The following is a 23990-nucleotide window of genomic DNA, read 5'->3' as shown; positions in this document are numbered from 1 at the left end:
TGCCTCGCTTCGCCTCCACGCCAGAAAGCAGTCCGCGAGGCCACTGCGCCACCTGGTGCACAAGCAAAGTGCTGCATCTCTTCGCTGCCTCGCAGAAGGAGCAACCACTGGGCATGTTGGCTGTCTCACAAACAAGCAGACTGCTGAAGCTCTTCGCTGCCTCGCCAACAAGCAGACCGCTGCATCTCTTCGCTGCCTCACCAACAAGCAAAGCACTCGATCCGGTCGCCGCCTCGCCAGCATGCAAAGCGCTGCGTCTCTTCGCTGCCTGCCCAACAAGCAAAGCGCTGCGTCTCTTCACTGCATCGCCAAAAGCAAAGCGTCGCGTCTCTTCGCCGCCTCGCAAACGAAACGCTGCATGTGTTCAGTGCCTCGCCAAAAAGCAGAGCGCTGCGTGTATTCGCTGAGTGGCAGAAAGCAAAGCACGGCGCCTCTTCGCTGCCTGGCCAACAAGCAAAGCGCTCCATCTCTTCGCTGCCTCGCAAACGAAGGAAGCGCTGCGTGCCTTGGGCGCCGAGCAAAGCAGCGCGTGCCTTCGCCGCCTCACACGCCGCCTCAGAAAGCGCTGCGTGCCTTTTCGCCCTCGGCGCCTAGCAAAGCGCCGTGTGCCTTCGCCGCCTCCCCAATCGCTCCGTCCCTTCGCCGCCTAGCAAAGCGCCTAGCAAAGCGTCCTCACCCTTGGCTGCCTAGCAAAGCTGCACGTCGGCTCGCCGCCTAGCAAAGCACTGTGTGCCCTCGCCGCCTCCTACAGTGCTGCGTGCCTTCGCCGCCTCGCCGCCTGGCAAAGCACTGCGTGCCCTCGCCACCTCGCACAGCGCTGCGTCCTTGGGCGCCTGGCAAAGCGCTGCGTGCCTTCGCCGCCTCGCCGCCTAGCAAGGCGCCCGAGCCCGTCGACGGCTCTCAAATCGCTGCGTGCCTTCGCTGCCTCGGTGCTTAGCAAAGCGCCACGTGCCTTGGGCGCCTACAAAAGCGCCGTGTCCCTTCGGCGCTCCTACGGCGTTTGCTAAGCGGCGAGGCGGCGAAGGCACGCAGCGCTTTGCTAGGCTACGATGCGGCGAGGCGCCGAGGCGCCGAAGGACGCAGGCGTTTGCCAGGCGCCGAAGGCACGCAGCGCTTTGCTAGGCGGCGAGGCGGCGAAGGGACGAAGCGATTTGGGAGGCGGCGAAGGAACAGGGCGCTTTGCTTTTTGGCGACGGCACGCGGAGCTTTGCGAGGCGCCGAAGGGAGACGGCGCTTTGCTAGGCGGCGAGGCGGCGAAGGCACGCGGCGCTTGCTTTGGCGGCGAGGGCGAAAAGGCACGCAGCGCTGTGTGAGGCGGCGAGGCGCCGAAGACACGCGCTGCTTTGCCAGGCGGCGAAGGCACGCAGCGCTGTGTGAGGCGGCGAAGGCACGCAGCGCTGTGTGAGGCGGCGAAGGCACGCAGCGCTGTGTGAGGCGGCGAAGGCACGCAGCGCTTTGCTAGGCTGCGATGCGGCGAGGCGCCCAACGCAGGCACTTCTTTGCTAGGCGCCCAAGGAGCACGGCGCTTTGCTTTCGGGCGAGGGCACGCGCAGCTTTGCTAGGCGCCGAAGGGAGACGGCGCTTTGCTAGGCAGCGAGGCGGCGAACGCACAAAGCGATTTGCTAGGCGGTGATTCGCTGCCCGCGCAGAATAACGAAGCACTGTGCACGTTGGCTGTCTCACAAACAAGCAGACTGCTGCATCTCTTCGCTGCCTGGCCAACTAGCAAAGTGCTGCCTCGCTTCGCCTCCACGCCAGAAAGCAGTCCGCGAGGCCACTGCGCCACCTGGTGCACAAGCAAAGTGCTGCATCTCTTCGCTGCCTCGCAGAAGGAGCAACCACTGGGCATGTTGGCTGTCTCACAAACAAGCAGACTGCTGAAGCTCTTCGCTGCCTCGCCAACAAGCAGACCGCTGCATCTCTTCGCTGCCTCACCAACAAGCAAAGCACTCGATCCGGTCGCCGCCTCGCCAGCATGCAAAGCGCTGCGTCTCTTCGCTGCCTGCCCAACAAGCAAAGCGCTGCGTCTCTTCACTGCATCGCCAAAAGCAAAGCGTCGCGTCTCTTCGCCGCCTCGCAAACGAAACGCTGCATGTGTTCAGTGCCTCGCCAAAAAGCAGAGCGCTGCGTGTATTCGCTGAGTGGCAGAAAGCAAAGCACGGCGCCTCTTCGCTGCCTGGCCAACAAGCAAAGCGCTCCATCTCTTCGCTGCCTCGCAAACGAAGGAAGCGCTGCGTGCCTTGGGCGCCGAGCAAAGCAGCGCGTGCCTTCGCCGCCTCACACGCCGCCTCAGAAAGCGCTGCGTGCCTTTTCGCCCTCGGCGCCTAGCAAAGCGCCGTGTGCCTTCGCCGCCTCCCCAATCGCTCCGTCCCTTCGCCGCCTAGCAAAGCGCCTAGCAAAGCGTCCTCACCCTTGGCTGCCTAGCAAAGCTGCACGTCGGCTCGCCGCCTAGCAAAGCACTGTGTGCCCTCGCCGCCTCCTACAGTGCTGCGTGCCTTCGCCGCCTCGCCGCCTGGCAAAGCACTGCGTGCCCTCGCCACCTCGCACAGCGCTGCGTCCTTGGGCGCCTGGCAAAGCGCTGCGTGCCTTCGCCGCCTCGCCGCCTAGCAAGGCGCCCGAGCCCGTCGACGGCTCTCAAATCGCTGCGTGCCTTCGCTGCCTCGGTGCTTAGCAAAGCGCCACGTGCCTTGGGCGCCTACAAAAGCGCCGTGTCCCTTCGGCGCTCCTACGGCGTTTGCTAAGCGGCGAGGCGGCGAAGGCACGCAGCGCTTTGCTAGGCTACGATGCGGCGAGGCGCCGAGGCGCCGAAGGACGCAGGCGTTTGCCAGGCGCCGAAGGCACGCAGCGCTTTGCTAGGCGGCGAGGCGGCGAAGGGACGAAGCGATTTGGGAGGCGGCGAAGGAACAGGGCGCTTTGCTTTTTGGCGACGGCACGCGGAGCTTTGCGAGGCGCCGAAGGGAGACGGCGCTTTGCTAGGCGGCGAGGCGGCGAAGGCACGCGGCGCTTGCTTTGGCGGCGAGGGCGAAAAGGCACGCAGCGCTGTGTGAGGCGGCGAGGCGCCGAAGACACGCGCTGCTTTGCCAGGCGGCGAAGGCACGCAGCGCTGTGTGAGGCGGCGAAGGCACGCAGCGCTGTGTGAGGCGGCGAAGGCACGCAGCGCTGTGTGAGGCGGCGAAGGCACGCAGCGCTTTGCTAGGCTGCGATGCGGCGAGGCGCCCAACGCAGGCACTTCTTTGCTAGGCGCCCAAGGAGCACGGCGCTTTGCTTTCGGGCGAGGGCACGCGCAGCTTTGCTAGGCGCCGAAGGGAGACGGCGCTTTGCTAGGCAGCGAGGCGGCGAACGCACAAAGCGATTTGCTAGGCGGTGATTCGCTGCCGCGCAGAATAACGAAGCACTGTGCACGTTGGCTGTCTCACAAACAAGCAGACTGCTGCATCTCTTCGCTGCCTGGCCAACTAGCAAAGTGCTGCCTCGCTTCGCCTCCACGCCAGAAAGCAGTCCGCGAGGCCACTGCGCCACCTGGTGCACAAGCAAAGTGCTGCATCTCTTCGCTGCCTCGCAGAAGGAGCAACCACTGGGCATGTTGGCTGTCTCACAAACAAGCAGACTGCTGAAGCTCTTCGCTGCCTCGCCAACAAGCAGACCGCTGCATCTCTTCGCTGCCTCACCAACAAGCAAAGCACTCGATCCGGTCGCCGCCTCGCCAGCATGCAAAGCGCTGCGTCTCTTCGCTGCCTGCCCAACAAGCAAAGCGCTGCGTCTCTTCACTGCATCGCCAAAAGCAAAGCGTCGCGTCTCTTCGCCGCCTCGCAAACGAAACGCTGCATGTGTTCAGTGCCTCGCCAAAAAGCAGAGCGCTGCGTGTATTCGCTGAGTGGCAGAAAGCAAAGCACGGCGCCTCTTCGCTGCCTGGCCAACAAGCAAAGCGCTCCATCTCTTCGCTGCCTCGCAAACGAAGGAAGCGCTGCGTGCCTTGGGCGCCGAGCAAAGCAGCGCGTGCCTTCGCCGCCTCACACGCCGCCTCAGAAAGCGCTGCGTGCCTTTTCGCCCTCGGCGCCTAGCAAAGCGCCGTGTGCCTTCGCCGCCTCCCCAATCGCTCCGTCCCTTCGCCGCCTAGCAAAGCGCCTAGCAAAGCGTCCTCACCCTTGGCTGCCTAGCAAAGCTGCACGTCGGCTCGCCGCCTAGCAAAGCACTGTGTGCCCTCGCCGCCTCCTACAGTGCTGCGTGCCTTCGCCGCCTCGCCGCCTGGCAAAGCACTGCGTGCCCTCGCCACCTCGCACAGCGCTGCGTCCTTGGGCGCCTGGCAAAGCGCTGCGTGCCTTCGGCGCCTCGCCGCCTAGCAAGGCGCCCGAGCCCGTCGACGGCTCTCAAATCGCTGCGTGCCTTCGCTGCCTCGGTGCTTAGCAAAGCGCCACGTGCCTTGTGCGCCTACAAAAGCGCCGTGTCCCTTCGGCGCTCCTACGGCGTTTGCTAAGCGGCGAGGCGGCGAAGGCACGCAGCGCTTTGCTAGGCTACGATGCGGCGAGGCGCCGAGGCGCCGAAGGACGCAGGCGTTTGCCAGGCGCCGAAGGCACGCAGCGCTTTGCTAGGCGGCGAGGCGGCGAAGGGACGAAGCGATTTGGGAGGCGGCGAAGGAACAGGGCGCTTTGCTTTTTGGCGACGGCACGCGGAGCTTTGCTAGGCGCCGAAGGGAGACGGCGCTTTGCTAGGCGGCGAGGCGGCGAAGGCACGCGGCGCTTGCTTTGGCGGCGAGGGCGAAAAGGCACGCAGCGCTGTGTGAGGCGGCGAGGCGCCGAAGACACGCGCTGCTTTGCCAGGCGGCGAAGGCACGCAGCGCTGTGTGAGGCGGCGAAGGCACGCAGCGCTTTGCCAGGCGGCGAAGGCACGCAGCGCTTTGCCAGGCGGCGAAGGCACGCAGCGCTTTGCTAGGCTGCGATGCGGCGAGGCGCCCAACGCAGGCACTTCTTTGCTAGGCGCCCAAGGAGCACGGCGCTTTGCTTTCGGGCGAGGGCACGCGCAGCTTTGCTAGGCGCCCAAGGGAGACGGCGCTTTGCTAGGCTGCGAGGCGGCGAACGCACAAAGCGATTTGCTAGGCGGTGATTCGCTGCCGCGCAGAATAACGAAGCACTGTGCACGTTGGCTGTCTCACAAACAAGCAGACTGCTGCATCTCTTCGCTGCCTGGCCAACTAGCAAAGTGCTGCCTCGCTTCGCCTCCACGCCAGAAAGCAGTCCGCGAGGCCACTGCGCCACCTGGTGCACAAGCAAAGTGCTGCATCTCTTCGCTGCCTCGCAGAAGGAGCAACCACTGGGCATGTTGGCTGTCTCACAAACAAGCAGACTGCTGAAGCTCTTCGCTGCCTCGCCAACAAGCAGACCGCTGCATCTCTTCGCTGCCTCACCAACAAGCAAAGCACTCGATCCGGTCGCCGCCTCGCCAGCATGCAAAGCGCTGCGTCTCTTCGCTGCCTGCCCAACAAGCAAAGCGCTGCGTCTCTTCACTGCATCGCCAAAAGCAAAGCGTCGCGTCTCTTCGCCGCCTCGCAAACGAAACGCTGCATGTGTTCAGTGCCTCGCCAGAAAGCAGAGCGCTGCGTGTATTCGCTGAGTGGCAGAAAGCAAAGCACGGCGCCTCTTCGCTGCCTGGCCAACAAGCAAAGCGCTCCATCTCTTCGCTGCCTCGCAAACGAAGGAAGCGCTGCGTGCCTTGGGCGCCGAGCAAAGCAGCGCGTGCCTTCGCCGCCTCACACGCCGCCTCAGAAAGCGCTGCGTGCCTTTTCGCCCTCGGCGCCTAGCAAAGCGCCGTGTGCCTTCGCCGCCTCCCCAATCGCTCCGTCCCTTCGCCGCCTAGCAAAGCGCCTAGCAAAGCGTCCTCACCCTTGGCTGCCTAGCAAAGCTGCACGTCGGCTCGCCGCCTAGCAAAGCACTGTGTGCCCTCGCCGCCTCCTACAGTGCTGCGTGCCTTCGCCGCCTCGCCGCCTGGCAAAGCACTGCGTGCCCTCGCCACCTCGCACAGCGCTGCGTCCTTGGGCGCCTGGCAAAGCGCTGCGTGCCTTCGCCGCCTCGCCGCCTAGCAAGGCGCCCGAGCCCGTCGACGGCTCTCAAATCGCTGCGTGCCTTCGCTGCCTCGGTGCTTAGCAAAGCGCCACGTGCCTTGGGCGCCTACAAAAGCGCCGTGTCCCTTCGGCGCTCCTACGGCGTTTGCTAAGCGGCGAGGCGGCGAAGGCACGCAGCGCTTTGCTAGGCTACGATGCGGCGAGGCGCCGAGGCGCCGAAGGACGCAGGCGTTTGCCAGGCGCCGAAGGCACGCAGCGCTTTGCTAGGCGGCGAGGCGGCGAAGGGACGAAGCGATTTGGGAGGCGGCGAAGGAACAGGGCGCTTTGCTTTTTGGCGACGGCACGCGGAGCTTTGCTAGGCGCCGAAGGGAGACGGCGCTTTGCTAGGCGGCGAGGCGGCGAAGGCACGCGGCGCTTGCTTTGGCGGCGAGGGCGAAAAGGCACGCAGCGCTGTGTGAGGCGGCGAGGCGCCGAAGACACGCGCTGCTTTGCCAGGCGGCGAAGGCACGCAGCGCTGTGTGAGGCGGCGAAGGCACGCAGCGCTTTGCCAGGCGGCGAAGGCACGCAGCGCTTTGCTAGGCTGCGATGCGGCGAGGCGCCCAACGCAGGCACTTCTTTGCTAGGCGCCCAAGGAGCACGGCGCTTTGCTTTCGGGCGAGGGCACGCGCAGCTTTGCTAGGCGCCGAAGGGAGACGGCGCTTTGCTAGGCAGCGAGGCGGCGAACGCACAAAGCGATTTGCTAGGCGGTGATTCGCTGCCGCGCAGAATAACGAAGCACTGTGCACGTTGGCTGTCTCACAAACAAGCAGACTGCTGCATCTCTTCGCTGCCTGGCCAACTAGCAAAGTGCTGCCTCGCTTCGCCTCCACGCCAGAAAGCAGTCCGCGAGGCCACTGCGCCACCTGGTGCACAAGCAAAGTGCTGCATCTCTTCGCTGCCTCGCAGAAGGAGCAACCACTGGGCATGTTGGCTGTCTCACAAACAAGCAGACTGCTGAAGCTCTTCGCTGCCTCGCCAACAAGCAGACCGCTGCATCTCTTCGCTGCCTCACCAACAAGCAAAGCACTCGATCCGGTCGCCGCCTCGCCAGCATGCAAAGCGCTGCGTCTCTTCGCTGCCTGCCCAACAAGCAAAGCGCTGCGTCTCTTCACTGCATCGCCAAAAGCAAAGCGTCGCGTCTCTTCGCCGCCTCGCAAACGAAACGCTGCATGTGTTCAGTGCCTCGCCAAAAAGCAGAGCGCTGCGTGTATTCGCTGAGTGGCAGAAAGCAAAGCACGGCGCCTCTTCGCTGCCTGGCCAACAAGCAAAGCGCTCCATCTCTTCGCTGCCTCGCAAACGAAGGAAGCGCTGCGTGCCTTGGGCGCCGAGCAAAGCAGCGCGTGCCTTCGCCGCCTCACACGCCGCCTCAGAAAGCGCTGCGTGCCTTTTCGCCCTCGGCGCCTAGCAAAGCGCCGTGTGCCTTCGCCGCCTCCCCAATCGCTCCGTCCCTTCGCCGCCTAGCAAAGCGCCTAGCAAAGCATCCTCAGCCTTGGCTGCCTAGCAAAGCTGCACGTCGGCTCGCCGCCTAGCAAAGCACTGTGTGCCCTCGCCGCCTCCTACAGTGCTGCGTGCCTTCGCCGCCTCGCCGCCTGGCAAAGCACTGCGTGCCCTCGCCACCTCGCACAGCGCTGCGTCCTTGGGCGCCTGGCAAAGCGCTGCGTGCCTTCGCCGCCTCGCCGCCTAGCAAGGCGCCCGAGCCCGTCGACGGCTCTCAAATCGCTGCGTGCCTTCGCTGCCTCGGTGCTTAGCAAAGCGCCACGTGCCTTGGGCGCCTACAAAAGCGCCGTGTCCCTTCGGCGCTCCTACGGCGTTTGCTAAGCGGCGAGGCGGCGAAGGCACGCAGCGCTTTGCTAGGCTACGATGCGGCGAGGCGCCGAGGCGCCGAAGGACGCAGGCGTTTGCCAGGCGCCGAAGGCACGCAGCGCTTTGCTAGGCGGCGAGGCGGCGAAGGGATGAAGCGATTTGGGAGGCGGCGAAGGAACAGGGCGCTTTGCTTTTTGGCGACGGCACGCGGAGCTTTGCTAGGCGCCGAAGGGAGACGGCGCTTTGCTAGGCGGCGAGGCGGCGAAGGCACGCGGCGCTTGCTTTGGCGGCGAGGGCGAAAAGGCACGCAGCGCTGTGTGAGGCGGCGAGGCGCCGAAGACACGCGCTGCTTTGCCAGGCGGCGAAGGCACGCAGCGCTGTGTGAGGCGGCGAAGGCACGCAGCGCTTTGCCAGGCGGCGAAGGCACGCAGCGCTTTGCTAGGCTGCGATGCGGCGAGGCGCCCAACGCAGGCACTTCTTTGCTAGGCGCCCAAGGAGCACGGCGCTTTGCTTTCGGGCGAGGGCACGCGCAGCTTTGCTAGGCGCCGAAGGGAGACGGCGCTTTGCTAGGCAGCGAGGCGGCGAACGCACAAAGCGATTTGCTAGGCGGTGATTCGCTGCCGCGCAGAATAACGAAGCACTGTGCACGTTGGCTGTCTCACAAACAAGCAGACTGCTGCATCTCTTCGCTGCCTGGCCAACTAGCAAAGTGCTGCCTCGCTTCGCCTCCACGCCAGAAAGCAGTCCGCGAGGCCACTGCGCCACCTGGTGCACAAGCAAAGTGCTGCATCTCTTCGCTGCCTCGCAGAAGGAGCAACCACTGGGCATGTTGGCTGTCTCACAAACAAGCAGACTGCTGAAGCTCTTCGCTGCCTCGCCAACAAGCAGACCGCTGCATCTCTTCGCTGCCTCACCAACAAGCAAAGCACTCGATCCGGTCGCCGCCTCGCCAGCATGCAAAGCGCTGCGTCTCTTCGCTGCCTGCCCAACAAGCAAAGCGCTGCGTCTCTTCACTGCATCGCCAAAAGCAAAGCGTCGCGTCTCTTCGCCGCCTCGCAAACGAAACGCTGCATGTGTTCAGTGCCTCGCCAGAAAGCAGAGCGCTGCGTGTATTCGCTGAGTGGCAGAAAGCAAAGCACGGCGCCTCTTCGCTGCCTGGCCAACAAGCAAAGCGCTCCATCTCTTCGCTGCCTCGCAAACGAAGGAAGCGCTGCGTGCCTTGGGCGCCGAGCAAAGCAGCGCGTGCCTTCGCCGCCTCACACGCCGCCTCAGAAAGCGCTGCGTGCCTTTTCGCCCTCGGCGCCTAGCAAAGCGCCGTGTGCCTTCGCCGCCTCCCCAATCGCTCCGTCCCTTCGCCGCCTAGCAAAGCGCCTAGCAAAGCGTCCTCACCCTTCGCTGCCTAGCAAAGCTGCACGTCGGCTCGCCGCCTAGCAAAGCACTGTGTGCCCTCGCCGCCTCCTACAGTGCTGCGTGCCTTCGCCGCCTCGCCGCCTGGCAAAGCACTGCGTGCCCTCGCCACCTCGCACAGCGCTGCGTCCTTGGGCGCCTGGCAAAGCGCTGCGTGCCTTCGCCGCCTCGCCGCCTAGCAAGGCGCCCGAGCCCGTCGACGGCTCTCAAATCGCTGCGTGCCTTCGCTGCCTCGGTGCTTAGCAAAGCGCCACGTGCCTTGGGCGCCTACAAAAGCGCCGTGTCCCTTCGGCGCTCCTACGGCGTTTGCTAAGCGGCGAGGCGGCGAAGGCACGCAGCGCTTTGCTAGGCTACGATGCGGCGAGGCGCCGAGGCGCCGAAGGACGCAGGCGTTTGCCAGGCGCCGAAGGCACGCAGCGCTTTGCTAGGCGGCGAGGCGGCGAAGGGACGAAGCGATTTGGGAGGCGGCGAAGGAACAGGGCGCTTTGCTTTTTGGCGACGGCACGCGGAGCTTTGCTAGGCGCCGAAGGGAGACGGCGCTTTGCTAGGCGGCGAGGCGGCGAAGGCACGCGGCGCTTGCTTTGGCGGCGAGGGCGAAAAGGCACGCAGCGCTGTGTGAGGCGGCGAGGCGCCGAAGACACGCGCTGCTTTGCCAGGCGGCGAAGGCACGCAGCGCTGTGTGAGGCGGCGAAGGCACGCAGCGCTTTGCCAGGCGGCGAAGGCACGCAGCGCTTTGCTAGGCTGCGATGCGGCGAGGCGCCCAACGCAGGCACTTCTTTGCTAGGCGCCCAAGGAGCACGGCGCTTTGCTTTTGGGCGAGGGCACGCGCAGCTTTGCTAGGCGCCGAAGGGAGACGGCGCTTTGCTAGGCAGCGAGGCGGCGAACGCACAAAGCGATTTGCTAGGCGGTGATTCGCTGCCGCGCAGAATAACGAAGCACTGTGCACGTTGGCTGTCTCACAAACAAGCAGACTGCTGCATCTCTTCGCTGCCTGGCCAACTAGCAAAGTGCTGCCTCGCTTCGCCTCCACGCCAGAAAGCAGTCCGCGAGGCCACTGCGCCACCTGGTGCACAAGCAAAGTGCTGCATCTCTTCGCTGCCTCGCAGAAGGAGCAACCACTGGGCATGTTGGCTGTCTCACAAACAAGCAGACTGCTGAAGCTCTTCGCTGCCTCGCCAACAAGCAGACCGCTGCATCTCTTCGCTGCCTCACCAACAAGCAAAGCACTCGATCCGGTCGCCGCCTCGCCAGCATGCAAAGCGCTGCGTCTCTTCGCTGCCTGCCCAACAAGCAAAGCGCTGCGTCTCTTCACTGCATCGCCAAAAGCAAAGCGTCGCGTCTCTTCGCCGCCTCGCAAATGAAACGCTGCATGTGTTCAGTGCCTCGCCAAAAAGCAGAGCGCTGCGTGTATTCGCTGAGTGGCAGAAAGCAAAGCACGGCGCCTCTTCGCTGCCTGGCCAACAAGCAAAGCGCTCCATCTCTTCGCTGCCTCGCAAACGAAGGAAGCGCTGCGTGCCTTGGGCGCCGAGCAAAGCAGCGCGTGCCTTCGCCGCCTCACACGCCGCCTCAGAAAGCGCTGCGTGCCTTTTCGCCCTCGGCGCCTAGCAAAGCGCCGTGTGCCTTCGCCGCCTCCCCAATCGCTCCGTCCCTTCGCCGCCTAGCAAAGCGCCTAGCAAAGCGTCCTCACCCTTGGCTGCCTAGCAAAGCTGCACGTCGGCTCGCCGCCTAGCAAAGCACTGTGTGCCCTCGCCGCCTCCTACAGTGCTGCGTGCCTTCGCCGCCTCGCCGCCTGGCAAAGCACTGCGTGCCCTCGCCACCTCGCACAGCGCTGCGTCCTTGGGCGCCTGGCAAAGCGCTGCGTGCCTTCGCCGCCTCGCCGCCTAGCAAGGCGCCCGAGCCCGTCGACGGCTCTCAAATCGCTGCGTGCCTTCGCTGCCTCGGTGCTTAGCAAAGCGCCACGTGCCTTGGGCGCCTACAAAAGCGCCGTGTCCCTTCGGCGCTCCTACGGCGTTTGCTAAGCGGCGAGGCGGCGAAGGCACGCAGCGCTTTGCTAGGCTACGATGCGGCGAGGCGCCGAGGCGCCGAAGGACGCAGGCGTTTGCCAGGCGCCGAAGGCACGCAGCGCTTTGCTAGGCGGCGAGGCGGCGAAGGGACGAAGCGATTTGGGAGGCGGCGAAGGAACAGGGCGCTTTGCTTTTTGGCGACGGCACGCGGAGCTTTGCTAGGCGCCGAAGGGAGACGGCGCTTTGCTAGGCGGCGAGGCGGCGAAGGCACGCGGCGCTTGCTTTGGCGGCGAGGGCGAAAAGGCACGCAGCGCTGTGTGAGGCGGCGAGGCGCCGAAGACACGCGCTGCTTTGCCAGGCGGCGAAGGCACGCAGCGCTGTGTGAGGCGGCGAAGGCACGCAGCGCTTTGCCAGGCGGCGAAGGCACGCAGCGCTTTGCTAGGCTGCGATGCGGCGAGGCGCCCAACGCAGGCACTTCTTTGCTAGGCGCCCAAGGAGCACGGCGCTTTGCTTTCGGGCGAGGGCACGCGGAGCTTTGCTAGGCGCCGAAGGGAGACGGCGCTTTGCTAGGCAGCGAGGCGGCGAACGCACAAAGCGATTTGCTAGGCGGTGATTCGCTGCCGCGCAGAATAACGAAGCACTGTGCACGTTGGCTGTCTCACAAACAAGCAGACTGCTGCATCTCTTCGCTGCCTGGCCAACTAGCAAAGTGCTGCCTCGCTTCGCCTCCACGCCAGAAAGCAGTCCGCGAGGCCACTGCGCCACCTGGTGCACAAGCAAAGTGCTGCATCTCTTCGCTGCCTCGCAGAAGGAGCAACCACTGGGCATGTTGGCTGTCTCACAAACAAGCAGACTGCTGAAGCTCTTCGCTGCCTCGCCAACAAGCAGACCGCTGCATCTCTTCGCTGCCTCACCAACAAGCAAAGCACTCGATCCGGTCGCCGCCTCGCCAGCATGCAAAGCGCTGCGTCTCTTCGCTGCCTGCCCAACAAGCAAAGCGCTGCGTCTCTTCACTGCATCGCCAAAAGCAAAGCGTCGCGTCTCTTCGCCGCCTCGCAAACGAAACGCTGCATGTGTTCAGTGCCTCGCCAGAAAGCAGAGCGCTGCGTGTATTCGCTGAGTGGCAGAAAGCAAAGCACGGCGCCTCTTCGCTGCCTGGCCAACAAGCAAAGCGCTCCATCTCTTCGCTGCCTCGCAAACGAAGGAAGCGCTGCGTGCCTTGGGCGCCGAGCAAAGCAGCGCGTGCCTTCGCCGCCTCACACGCCGCCTCAGAAAGCGCTGCGTGCCTTTTCGCCCTCGGCGCCTAGCAAAGCGCCGTGTGCCTTCGCCGCCTCCCCAATCGCTCCGTCCCTTCGCCGCCTAGCAAAGCGCCTAGCAAAGCATCCTCAGCCTTGGCTGCCTAGCAAAGCTGCACGTCGGCTCGCCGCCTAGCAAAGCACTGTGTGCCCTCGCCGCCTCCTACAGTGCTGCGTGCCTTCGCCGCCTCGCCGCCTGGCAAAGCACTGCGTGCCCTCGCCACCTCGCACAGCGCTGCGTCCTTGGGCGCCTGGCAAAGCGCTGCGTGCCTTCGCCGCCTCGCCGCCTAGCAAGGCGCCCGAGCCCGTCGACGGCTCTCAAATCGCTGCGTGCCTTCGCTGCCTCGGTGCTTAGCAAAGCGCCACGTGCCTTGGGCGCCTACAAAAGCGCCGTGTCCCTTCGGCGCTCCTACGGCGTTTGCTAAGCGGCGAGGCGGCGAAGGCACGCAGCGCTTTGCTAGGCTACGATGCGGCGAGGCGCCGAGGCGCCGAAGGACGCAGGCGTTTGCCAGGCGCCGAAGGCACGCAGCGCTTTGCTAGGCGGCGAGGCGGCGAAGGGACGAAGCGATTTGGGAGGCGGCGAAGGAACAGGGCGCTTTGCTTTTTGGCGACGGCACGCGGAGCTTTGCTAGGCGCCGAAGGGAGACGGCGCTTTGCTAGGCGGCGAGGCGGCGAAGGCACGCGGCGCTTGCTTTGGCGGCGAGGGCGAAAAGGCACGCAGCGCTGTGTGAGGCGGCGAGGCGCCGAAGACACGCGCTGCTTTGCCAGGCGGCGAAGGCACGCAGCGCTGTGTGAGGCGGCGAAGGCACGCAGCGCTTTGCCAGGCGGCGAAGGCACGCAGCGCTTTGCTAGGCTGCGATGCGGCGAGGCGCCCAACGCAGGCACTTCTTTGCTAGGCGCCCAAGGAGCACGGCGCTTTGCTTTCGGGCGAGGGCACGCGCAGCTTTGCTAGGCGCCGAAGGGAGACGGCGCTTTGCTAGGCAGCGAGGCGGCGAACGCACAAAGCGATTTGCTAGGCGGTGATTCGCTGCCGCGCAGAATAACGAAGCACTGTGCACGTTGGCTGTCTCACAAACAAGCAGACTGCTGCATCTCTTCGCTGCCTGGCCAACTAGCAAAGTGCTGCCTCGCTTCGCCTCCACGCCAGAAAGCAGTCCGCGAGGCCACTGCGCCACCTGGTGCACAAGCAAAGTGCTGCATCTCTTCGCTGCCTCGCAGAAGGAGCAACCACTGGGCATGTTGGCTGTCTCACAAACAAGCAGACTGCTGAAGCTCTTCGCTGCCTCGCCAACAAGCAGACCGCTGCATCTCTTCGCTGCCTCACCAACAAGCAAAGCACTCGATCCGGTCGCCGCCTCGCCAGCATGCAAAGCGCTGCGTCTCTTCGCTGCCTGCCCAACAAGCAAAGCGCTGCGTCTCTTCACTGCATCGCCAAAAGCAAAGCGTCGCGTCTCTTCGCCGCCTCGCAAACGAAACGCTGCATGTGTTCAGTGCCTCGCCAAAAAGCAGAGCGCTGCGTGTATTCGCTGAGTGGCAGAAAGCAAAGCACGGCGCCTCTTCGCTGCCTGGCCAACAAGCAAAGCGCTCCATCTCTTGGCTGCCTCGCAAACGAAGGAAGCGCTGCGTGCCTTGGGCGCCGAGCAAAGCAGCGCGTGCCTTCGCCGCCTCACACGCCGCCTCAGAAAGCGCTGCGTGCCTTTTCGCCCTCGGCGCCTAGCAAAGCGCCGTGTGCCTTCGCCGCCTCCCCAATCGCTCCGTCCCTTCGCCGCCTAGCAAAGCGCCTAGCAAAGCGTCCTCACCCTTGGCTGCCTAGCAAAGCTGCACGTCGGCTCGCCGCCTAGCAAAGCACTGTGTGCCCTCGCCGCCTCCTACAGTGCTGCGTGCCTTCGCCGCCTCGCCGCCTGGCAAAGCACTGCGTGCCCTCGCCACCTCGCACAGCGCTGCGTCCTTGGGCGCCTGGCAAAGCGCTGCGTGCCTTCGCCGCCTCGCCGCCTAGCAAGGCGCCCGAGCCCGTCGACGGCTCTCAAATCGCTGCGTGCCTTCGCTGCCTCGGTGCTTAGCAAAGCGCCACGTGCCTTGGGCGCCTACAAAAGCGCCGTGTCCCTTCGGCGCTCCTACGGCGTTTGCTAAGCGGCGAGGCGGCGAAGGCACGCAGCGCTTTGCTAGGCTACGATGCGGCGAGGCGCCGAGGCGCCGAAGGACGCAGGCGTTTGCCAGGCGCCGAAGGCACGCAGCGCTTTGCTAGGCGGCGAGGCGGCGAAGGGACGAAGCGATTTGGGAGGCGGCGAAGGAACAGGGCGCTTTGCTTTTTGGCGACGGCACGCGGAGCTTTGCTAGGCGCCGAAGGGAGACGGCGCTTTGCTAGGCGGCGAGGCGGCGAAGGCACGCGGCGCTTGCTTTGGCGGCGAGGGCGAAAAGGCACGCAGCGCTGTGTGAGGCGGCGAGGCGCCGAAGACACGCGCTGCTTTGCCAGGCGGCGAAGGCACGCAGCGCTGTGTGAGGCGGCGAAGGCACGCAGCGCTTTGCCAGGCGGCGAAGGCACGCAGCGCTTTGCTAGGCTGCGATGCGGCGAGGCGCCCAACGCAGGCACTTCTTTGCTAGGCGCCCAAGGAGCACGGCGCTTTGCTTTCGGGCGAGGGCACGCGGAGCTTTGCTAGGCGCCGAAGGGAGACGGCGCTTTGCTAGGCAGCGAGGCGGCGAACGCACAAAGCGATTTGCTAGGCGGTGATTCGCTGCCGCGCAGAATAACGAAGCACTGTGCACGTTGGCTGTCTCACAAACAAGCAGACTGCTGCATCTCTTCGCTGCCTGGCCAACTAGCAAAGTGCTGCCTCGCTTCGCCTCCACGCCAGAAAGCAGTCCGCGAGGCCACTGCGCCACCTGGTGCACAAGCAAAGTGCTGCATCTCTTCGCTGCCTCGCAGAAGGAGCAACCACTGGGCATGTTGGCTGTCTCACAAACAAGCAGACTGCTGAAGCTCTTCGCTGCCTCGCCAACTAGCAAAGTGCTGCCTCGCTTCGCCTCCACGCCAGAAAGCAGTCCGCGAGGCCACTGCGCCACCTGGTGCACAAGCAAAGTGCTGCATCTCTTCGCTGCCTCGCAGAAGGAGCAACCACTGGGCATGTTGGCTGTCTCACAAACAAGCAGACTGCTGAAGCTCTTCGCTGCCTCGCCAACAAGCAGACCGCTGCATCTCTTCGCTGCCTCGCCAACAAGCAAAGCACTCGATCCGGTCGCCGCCTCGCCAGCATGCAAAGCGCTGCGTCTCTTCGCTGCCTGCCCAACAAACAAAGCGCTGCGTCTCTTCACTGCATCGCCAAAAGCAAAGCGTCGCGTCTCTTCGCCGCCTCGCAAACGAAACGCTGCATGTGTTCAGTGCCTCGCCAAAAAGCAGAGCGCTGCGTGTATTCGCTGAGTGGCAGAAAGCAAAGCACGGCGCCTCTTCGCTGCCTGGCCAACAAGCAAAGCGCTCCATCTCTTCGCTGCCTCGCAAACGAAGGAAGCGCTGCGTGCCTTGGGCGCCGAGCAAAGCAGCGCGTGCCTTCGCCGCCTCACACGCCGCCTCAGAAAGCGCTGCGTGCCTTTTCGCCCTCGGCGCCTAGCAAAGCGCCGTGTGCCTTCGCCGCCTCCCCAATCGCTCCGTCCCTTCGCCGCCTAGCAAAGCGCCTAGCAAAGCGTCCTCAGCCTTGGCTGCCTAGCAAAGCTGCACGTCGGCTCGCCGCCTAGCAAAGCACTGTGTGCCCTCGCCGCCTCCTACAGTGCTGCGTGCCTTCGCCGCCTCGCCGCCTGGCAAAGCACTGCGTGCCCTCGCCACCTCGCACAGCGCTGCGTCCTTGGGCGCCTGGCAAAGCGCTGCGTGCCTTCGCCGCCTCGCCGCCTAGCAAGGCGCCCTAGCCCGTCGACGGCTCTCAAATCGCTGCGTGCCTTCGCTGCCTCGGTGCTTAGCAAAGCGCCACGTGCCTTGGGCGCCTACAAAAGCGCCGTGTCCCTTCGGCGCTCCTACGGCGTTTGCTAAGCGGCGAGGCGGCGAAGGCACGCAGCGCTTTGCTAGGCTACGATGCGGCGAGGCACCGAGGCGCCGAAGGACGCAGGCGTTTGCCAGGCGCCGAAGGCACGCAGCGCTTTGCTAGGCGGCGAGGCGGCGAAGGGACGAAGCGATTTGGGAGGCAGCGAAGGAACAGGGCGCTTTGCTTTTTGGCGACGGCACGCGGAGCTTTGCTAGGCGCCGAAGGGAGACGGCGCTTTGCTAGGCGGCGAGGCGGCGAAGGCACGCGGCGCTTGCTTTGGCGGCGAGGGCGAAAAGGCACGCAGCGCTGTGTGAGGCGGCGAGGCGCCGAAGACACGCGCTGCTTTGCCAGGCGGCGAAGGCACGCAGCGCTGTGTGAGGCGGCGAAGGCACGCAGCGCTTTGCCAGGCGGCGAAGGCACGCAGCGCTTTGCTAGGCTGCGATGCGGCGAGGCGCCCAACGCAGGCACTTCTTTGCTAGGCGCCCAAGGAGCACGGCGCTTTGCTTTCGGGCGAGGGCACGCGGAGCTTTGCTAGGCGCCGAAGGGAGACGGCGCTTTGCTAGGCAGCGAGGCGGCGAACGCACAAAGCGATTTGCTAGGCGGTGATTCGCTGCCGCGCAGAATAACGAAGCACTGTGCACGTTGGCTGTCTCACAAACAAGCAGACTGCTGCATCTCTTCGCTGCCTGGCCAACTAGCAAAGTGCTGCCTCGCTTCGCCTCCACGCCAGAAAGCAGTCCGCGAGGCCACTGCGCCACCTGGTGCACAAGCAAAGTGCTGCATCTCTTCGCTGCCTCGCAGAAGGAGCAACCACTGGGCATGTTGGCTGTCTCACAAACAAGCAGACTGCTGAAGCTCTTCGCTGCCTCGCCAACAAGCAGACCGCTGCATCTCTTCGCTGCCTCACCAACAAGCAAAGCACTCGATCCGGTCGCCGCCTCGCCAGCATGCAAAGCGCTGCGTCTCTTCGCTGCCTGCCCAACAAGCAAAGCGCTGCGTCTCTTCACTGCATCGCCAAAAGCAAAGCGTCGCGTCTCTTCGCCGCCTCGCAAACGAAACGCTGCATGTGTTCAGTGCCTCGCCAAAAAGCAGAGCGCTGCGTGTATTCGCTGAGCGGCAGAAAGCAAAGCACGGCGCCTCTTCGCTGCCTGGCCAACAAGCAAAGCGCTCCATCTCTTGGCTGCCTCGCAAACGAAGGAAGCGCTGCGTGCCTTGGGCGCCGAGCAAAGCAGCGCGTGCCTTCGCCGCCTCACACGCCGCCTCAGAAAGCGCTGCGTGCCTTTTCGCCCTCGGCGCCTAGCAAAGCGCCGTGTGCCTTCGCCGCCTCCCCAATCGCTCCGTCCCTTCGCCGCCTAGCAAAGCGCCTAGCAAAGCGTCCTCACCCTTGGCTGCCTAGCAAAGCTGCACGTCGGCTCGCCGCCTAGCAAAGCACTGTGTGCCCTCGCCGCCTCCTACAGTGCTGCGTGCCTTCGCCGCCTCGCCGCCTGGCAAAGCACTGCGTGCCCTCGCCACCTCGCACAGCGCTGCGTCCTTGGGCGCCTGGCAAAGCGCTGCGTGCCTTCGCCGCCTCGCCGCCTAGCAAGGCGCCCGAGCCCGTCGACGGCTCTCAAATCGCTGCGTGCCTTCGCTGCCTCGGTGCTTAGCAAAGCGCCACGTGCCTTGGGCGCCTACAAAAGCGCCGTGTCCCTTCGGCGCTCCTACGGCGTTTGCTAAGCGGCGAGGCGGCGAAGGCACGCAGCGCTTTGCTAGGCTACGATGCGGCGAGGCGCCGAGGCGCCGAAGGACGCAGGCGTTTGCCAGGCGCCGAAGGCACGCAGCGCTTTGCTAGGCGGCGAGGCGGCGAAGGGACGAAGCGATTTGGGAGGCGGCGAAGGAACAGGGCGCTTTGCTTTTTGGCGACGGCACGCGGAGCTTTGCTAGGCGCCGAAGGGAGACGGCGCTTTGCTAGGCGGCGAGGCGGCGAAGGCACGCGGCGCTTGCTTTGGCGGCGAGGGCGAAAAGGCACGCAGCGCTGTGTGAGGCGGCGAGGCGCCGAAGACACGCGCTGCTTTGCCAGGCGGCGAAGGCACGCAGCGCTGTGTGAGGCGGCGAAGGCACGCAGCGCTTTGCCAGGCGGCGAAGGCACGCAGCGCTTTGCTAGGCTGCGATGCGGCGAGGCGCCCAACGCAGGCACTTCTTTGCTAGGCGCCCAAGGAGCACGGCGCTTTGCTTTCGGGCGAGGGCACGCGCAGCTTTGCTAGGCGCCGAAGGGAGACGGCGCTTTGCTAGGCAGCGAGGCGGCGAACGCACAAAGCGATTTGCTAGGCGGTGATTCGCTGCCGCGCAGAATAACGAAGCACTGTGCACGTTGGCTGTCTCACAAACAAGCAGACTGCTGCATCTCTTCGCTGCCTGGCCAACTAGCAAAGTGCTGCCTCGCTTCGCCTCCACGCCAGAAAGCAGTCCGCGAGGCCACTGCGCCACCTGGTGCACAAGCAAAGTGCTGCATCTCTTCGCTGCCTCGCAGAAGGAGCAACCACTGGGCATGTTGGCTGTCTCACAAACAAGCAGACTGCTGAAGCTCTTCGCTGCCTCGCCAACAAGCAGACCGCTGCATCTCTTCGCTGCCTCGCCAACAAGCAAAGCACTCGATCCGGTCGCCGCCTCGCCAGCATGCAAAGCGCTGCGTCTCTTCGCTGCCTGCCCAACAAGCAAAGCGCTGCGTCTCTTCACTGCATCGCCAAAAGCAAAGCGTCGCGTCTCTTCGCCGCCTCGCAAACGAAACGCTGCATGTGTTCAGTGCCTCGCCAAAAAGCAGAGCGCTGCGTGTATTCGCTGAGTGGCAGAAAGCAAAGCACGGCGCCTCTTCGCTGCCTGGCCAACAAGCAAAGCGCTCCATCTCTTCGCTGCCTCGCAAACGAAGGAAGCGCTGCGTGCCTTGGGCGCCGAGCAAAGCAGCGCGTGCCTTCGCCGCCTCACACGCCGCCTCAGAAAGCGCTGCGTGCCTTTTCGCCCTCGGCGCCTAGCAAAGCGCCGTGTGCCTTCGCCGCCTCCCCAATCGCTCCGTCCCTTCGCCGCCTAGCAAAGCGCCTAGCAAAGCGTCCTCAGCCTTCGCTGCCTAGCAAAGCTGCACGTCGGCTCGCCGCCTAGCAAAGCACTGTGTGCCCTCGCCGCCTCCTACAGTGCTGCGTGCCTTCGCCGCCTCGCCGCCTGGCAAAGCACTGCGTGCCCTCGCCACCTCGCACAGCGCTGCATCCTTGGGCGCCTGGCAAAGCGCTGCGTGCCTTCGCCGCCTCGCCGCCTAGCAAGGCGCCCGAGCCCGTCGACGGCTCTCAAATCGCTGCGTGCCTTCGCTGCCTCGGTGCTTAGCAAAGCGCCACGTGCCTTGGGCGCCTACAAAAGCGCCGTGTCCCTTCGGCGCTCCTACGGCGTTTGCTAAGCGGCGAGGCGGCGAAGGCACGCAGCGCTTTGCTAGGCTACGATGCGCCGAGGCGCCGAGGCGCCGAAGGACGCAGGCGTTTGCCAGGCGCCGAAGGCACGCAGCGCTTTGCTAGGCGGCGAGGCGGCGAAGGGACGAAGCGATTTGGGAGGCGGCGAAGGAACAGGGCGCTTTGCTTTTTGGCGACGGCACGCGGAGCTTTGCTAGGCGCCGAAGGGAGACGGCGCTTTGCTAGGCGGCGAGGCGGCGAAGGCACGCGGCGCTTGCTTTGGCGGCGAGGGCGAAAAGGCACGCAGCGCTGTGTGAGGCGGCGAGGCGCCGAAGACACGCGCTGCTTTGCCAGGCGGCGAAGGCACGCAGCGCTGTGTGAGGCGGCGAAGGCACGCAGCGCTTTGCCAGGCGGCGAAGGCACGCAGCGCTTTGCTAGGCTGCGATGCGGCGAGGCGCCCAACGCAGGCACTTCTTTGCTAGGCGCCCAAGGAGCACGGCGCTTTGCTTTCGGGCGAGGGCACGCGCAGCTTTGCTAGCCGCCCAAGGGAGACGGCGCTTTGCTAGGCAGCGAGGCGGCGAACGCACAAAGCGATTTGCTAGGCGGTGATTCGCTGCCGCGCAGAATAACGAAGCACTGTGCACGTTGGCTGTCTCACAAACAAGCAGACTGCTGCATCTCTTCGCTGCCTGGCCAACTAGCAAAGTGCTGCCTCGCTTCGCCTCCACGCCAGAAAGCAGTCCGCGAGGCCACTGCGCCACCTGGTGCACAAGCAAAGTGCTGCATCTCTTCGCTGCCTCGCAGAAGGAGCAACCACTGGGCATGTTGGCTGTCTCACAAACAAGCAGACTGCTGAAGCTCTTCGCTGCCTCGCCAACAAGCAGACCGCTGCATCTCTTCGCTGCCTCACCAACAAGCAAAGCACTCGATCCGGTCGCCGCCTCGCCAGCATGCAAAGCGCTGCGTCTCTTCGCTGCCTGCCCAACAAGCAAAGCGCTGCGTCTCTTCACTGCATCGCCAAAAGCAAAGCGTCGCGTCTCTTCGCCGCCTCGCAAACGAAACGCTGCATGTGTTCAGTGCCTCGCCAAAAAGCAGAGCGCTGCGTGTATTCGCTGAGTGGCAGAAAGCAAAGCACGGCGCCTCTTCGCTGCCTGGCCAACAAGCAAAGCGCTCCATCTCTTCGCTGCCTCGCAAACGAAGGAAGCGCTGCGTGCCTTGGGCGCCGAGCAAAGCAGCGCGTGCCTTCGCCGCCTCACACGCCGCCTCAGAAAGCGCTGCGTGCCTTTTCGCCCTCGGCGCCTAGCAAAGCGCCGTGTGCCTTCGCCACCTCCCCAATCGCTCCGTCCCTTCGCCGCCTAGCAAAGCGCCTAGCAAAGCGTCCTCACCCTTGGCTGCCTAGCAAAGCTGCACGTCGGCTCGCCGCCTAGCAAAGCACTGTGTGCCCTCGCCGCCTCCTACAGTGCTGCGTGCCTTCGCCGCCTCGCCGCCTGGCAAAGCACTGCGTGCCCTCGCCACCTCGCACAGCGCTGCGTCCTTGGGCGCCTGGCAAAGCGCTGCGTGCCTTCGCCGCCTCGCCGCCTAGCAAGGCGCCCGAGCCCGTCGACGGCTCTCAAATCGCTGCGTGCCTTCGCTGCCTCGGTGCTTAGCAAAGCGCCACGTGCCTTGGGCGCCTACAAAAGCGCCGTGTCCCTTCGGCGCTCCTACGGCGTTTGCTAAGCGGCGAGGCGGCGAAGGCACGCAGCGCTTTGCTAGGCTACGATGCGGCGAGGCGCCGAGGCGCCGAAGGACGCAGGCGTTTGCCAGGCGCCGAAGGCACGCAGCGCTTTGCTAGGCGGCGAGGCGGCGAAGGGACGAAGCGATTTGGGAGGCGGCGAAGGAACAGGGCGCTTTGCTTTTTGGCGACGGCACGCGGAGCTTTGCTAGGCGCCGAAGGGAGACGGCGCTTTGCTAGGCGGCGAGGCGGCGAAGGCACGCGGCGCTTGCTTTGGCGGCGAGGGCGAAAAGGCACGCAGCGCTGTGTGAGGCGGCGAGGCGCCGAAGACACGCGCTGCTTTGCCAGGCGGCGAAGGCACGCAGCGCTTTGCTAGGCTGCGATGCGGCGAGGCGCCCAACGCAGGCACTTCTTTGCTAGGCGCCCAAGGAGCACGGCGCTTTGCTTTCGGGCGAGGGCACGCGCAGCTTTGCTAGGCGCCGAAGGGAGACGGCGCTTTGCTAGGCAGCGAGGCGGCGAACGCACAAAGCGATTTGCTAGGCGGTGATTCGCTGCCGCGCAGAATAACGAAGCACTGTGCACGTTGGCTGTCTCACAAACAAGCAGACTGCTGCATCTCTTCGCTGCCTGGCCAACTAGCAAAGTGCTGCCTCGCTTCGCCTCCACGCCAGAAAGCAGTCCGCGAGGCCACTGCGCCACCTGGTGCACAAGCAAAGTGCTGCATCTCTTCGCTGCCTCGCAGAAGGAGCAACCACTGGGCATGTTGGCTGTCTCACAAACAAGCAGACTGCTGAAGCTCTTCGCTGCCTCGCCAACAAGCAGACCGCTGCATCTCTTCGCTGCCTCACCAACAAGCAAAGCACTCGATCCGGTCGCTGCCTCGCCAGCATGCAAAGCGCTGCGTCTCTTCGCTGCCTGCCCAACAAGCAAAGCGCTGCGTCTCTTCACTGCATCGCCAAAAGCAAAGCGTCGCGTCTCTTCGCCGCCTCGCAAACGAAACGCTGCATGTGTTCAGTGCCTCGCCAAAAAGCAGAGCGCTGCGTGTATTCGCTGAGTGGCAGAAAGCAAAGCACGGCGCCTCTTCGCTGCCTGGCCAACAAGCAAAGCGCTCCATCTCTTCGCTGCCTCGCAAACGAAGGAAGCGCTGCGTGCCTTGGGCGCCGAGCAAAGCAGCGCGTGCCTTCGCCGCCTCACACGCCGCCTCAGAAAGCGCTGCGTGCCTTTTCGCCCTCGGCGCCTAGCAAAGCGCCGTGTGCCTTCGCCGCCTCCCCAATCGCTCCGTCCCTTCGCCGCCTAGCAAAGCGCCTAGCAAAGCGTCCTCAGCCTTCGCTGCCTAGCAAAGCTGCACGTCGGCTCGCCGCCTAGCAAAGCACTGTGTGCCCTCGCCGCCTCCTACAGTGCTGCGTGCCTTCGCCGCCTCGCCGCCTGGCAAAGCACTGCGTGCCCTCGCCACCTCGCACAGCGCTGCGTCCTTGGGCGCCTGGCAAAGCGCTGCGTGCCTTCGCCGCCTCGCCGCCTAGCAAGGCGCCCTAGCCCGTCGACGGCTCTCAAATCGCTGCGTGCCTTCGCTGCCTCGGTGCTTAGCAAAGCGCCACGTGCCTTGGGCGCCTACAAAAGCGCCGTGTCCCTTCGGCGCTCCTACGGCGTTTGCTAAGCGGCGAGGCGGCGAAGGCACGCAGCGCTTTGCTAGGCTACGATGCGGCGAGGCGCCGAGGCGCCGAAGGACGCAGGCGTTTGCCAGGCGCCGAAGGCACGCAGCGCTTTGCTAGGCGGCGAGGCGGCGAAGGGACGAAGCGATTTGGGAGGCGGCGAAGGAACAGGGCGCTTTGCTTTTTGGCGACGGCACGCGGAGCTTTGCTAGGCGCCGAAGGGAGACGGCGCTTTGCTAGGCGGCGAGGCGGCGAAGGCACGCGGCGCTTGCTTTGGCGGCGAGGGCGAAAAGGCACGCAGCGCTGTGTGAGGCGGCGAGGCGCCGAAGACACGCGCTGCTTTGCCAGGCGGCGAAGGCACGCAGCGCTGTGTGAGGCGGCGAAGGCACGCAGCGCTTTGCCAGGCGGCGAAGGCACGCAGCGCTTTGCCAGGCGGCGAAGGCACGCAGCGCTTTGCTAGGCTGCGATGCGGCGAGGCGCCCAACGCAGGCACTTCTTTGCTAGGCGCCCAAGGAGCACGGCGCTTTGCTTTCGGGCGAGGGCACGCGCAGCTTTGCTAGGCGCCGAAGGGAGACGGCGCTTTGCTAGGCAGCGAGGCGGCGAACGCACAAAGC

Source organism: Apteryx mantelli, chromosome 26, assembly GCF_036417845.1.
Source record: "Apteryx mantelli isolate bAptMan1 chromosome 26, bAptMan1.hap1, whole genome shotgun sequence".
Taxonomy (NCBI): domain Eukaryota; kingdom Metazoa; phylum Chordata; class Aves; order Apterygiformes; family Apterygidae; genus Apteryx; species Apteryx mantelli.
Note: the sequence above shows the minus strand (reverse complement) of the source record.